This window comes from Crocuta crocuta, unplaced genomic scaffold, assembly GCF_008692635.1.
Source record: "Crocuta crocuta isolate KB4526 unplaced genomic scaffold, BGI_CrCroc_1.0 scaffold64, whole genome shotgun sequence".
In the NCBI taxonomy this organism is placed as follows: domain Eukaryota; kingdom Metazoa; phylum Chordata; class Mammalia; order Carnivora; family Hyaenidae; genus Crocuta; species Crocuta crocuta.
In genome coordinates, this window is record NW_027530640.1 from 7197588 (window position 1) to 7199734 (window position 2147).

The following is a 2147-nucleotide window of genomic DNA, read 5'->3' on the forward strand; positions in this document are numbered from 1 at the left end:
AAAAAAAAAAAAAAAAAAAGGTGTGGCTCAGGGGAATAGAATCTACCCCAAAGCAAACAAGCCCATCACTGAATGTTAAGGTCCATTTCTAAGAACACATTATGGCTGAAAAGTAGGGGGACTTTTTATTATACAGAACAGATAAAAGTCACTATTGAAACAGAGTCCTAGAGTATACTTTAATTATTTACCAAAACCCACAACCACCACCAATCACCACAAAAGCTAATTTTCTGAAATCTGTTGCTGGAAAACTAAGCAGTGATTCTTAAATCTAAATGTAAATTAAAATCACTTGAGAAACTTAAAAATATGCCTACATATGCCTCCAAGCAATTTAAATGAGAATTTCTGTGGGCACCAAGGCTGAGAACCATAGAAATAACCATCCTTATCCTACTCATCTAAAGCTGTCTTTCTGAAAAATACTTTAACTGTTCTTCCATTTAAAATATATCTACTGCAACCAAGAAAAGGAAAAAAGTCATGTGTGTTTGCTTAGAATATTCAATCTAAGAAATGAGCATATTGTTTTACCAATTCATTTTACCCTTAAAAGTTCCAAAGCAGACTCCTGTAAGTTCTCTGTATAGAATACTCAAAATACATATTTTTAGTTAACAAGTCTTTAAGAAAAAAAAGCTTTTAAAAAAGTTTATTAGAAAAAATTCTTTTAAATCTGTTACTGACACATCAGCAACAGCAATTACTTATTACTATTAAAGAAATTACTATACTTACCAATGCATTTCTTTTTAACTCATTTCATAATCAGGTAGGTTACTAAACACTTCCCAGTTAAGACGGTTAAAGCCAGTCATTGTGTACAATTAGAAAATTAGTTTAAGTTCTGGTAATCATTCCAAACCCAAGCCATTCTGACCACGAGCCCTTTTCTGCTAACCACAAGAATTAGAGAATTTGCACACCTGGATGACGGTACCACATGTCAATTAGAAGATATTATTTCTTCAAGGTCAATTCTGTTACCATGGCACCTGAAACCATCTGCTTGGTATCTAGATTACTTGGACACTGGGTTAAAACTACCGCACATGATGAATTATTTGCTCAAAGAGAAAGGGTATGAAGTGACAAAAAAAAAAAAAGATAGATGTATTTCTTGTGAAAGCATAAAAAGAATAAAATGGGAGACAGAAAAACAGGGCGTTTTGCTTTGGACCATCAATTCCACAAGCCACCAAAAATACTGTCAGTTAGATCAGGAGAGGTAAGAAGAAACTAGACCATTTTTAAAACAGAATGTGTATGTGAGTTATTTTCCTCAAGCATCTCAGATATGAGAAAACTTCCTTGTCAGCTCCAAATTCAACACAATACAAAGCAAAGGAACTTTTATTCCTACATTCACACAAGTGATGATTAAGTGCCCTGAAGTTTACCCTGATTGCTTAAGATGACCAAATATTAGTTTCCGCAGAAGAAATGTTTTAACTTCCTAATCCTATTCAAAGGATAAAAAAGGTGTGGGAAAACTCATTAAGTGCTTAGCACTGTCACTTCATTTCAAATGCCATTTTTGTCCTTGGGTGAATGCACATAACACTAAACCAAGATCTAGCAACAGTTTTCTATTTGGTTTAACTAGTATCACTTAAAGAGCTTAATACAGGATAATGCTTTAACAGTTTTATCTGAGACAAAGTTAAGTCTAAGATCACATGACAAGCAATGTACAAAATCTGTCAATCATTTTAGAGTCCATCTAACATATATAGCAATAGGATATTTATAACCAGAAACTGCACTGACTGATAAGTAGACACATCAGTCTGTCAGGCTCTACCTGGAAACATGATGCTTTATTAAAACAAAAACCAAAACACTTAAATACAGCCAGGTCTTCCTGAGGTCGCCCAAATTTCCCTTCTTGCAGACCAGTTAATACGCAGGAAGAACCCACGAAGAGCAGGATGGCTATCTGACAAATTGTACTATCTGGATCAGAAGTCTTGAAAATTGTCTGAAGAATGTCAAGGAGTTACCAGAGAGGTTATATATAGTGACCTTGATTTTTATTTTTTTACCTAGAATACTACAAATTCTAAAATTTATCAATTGATGTATCTTTTAATTAAACAGCACCAGTCTTGCCCATTGATACCATTAAAATTTGACTTTCTCAG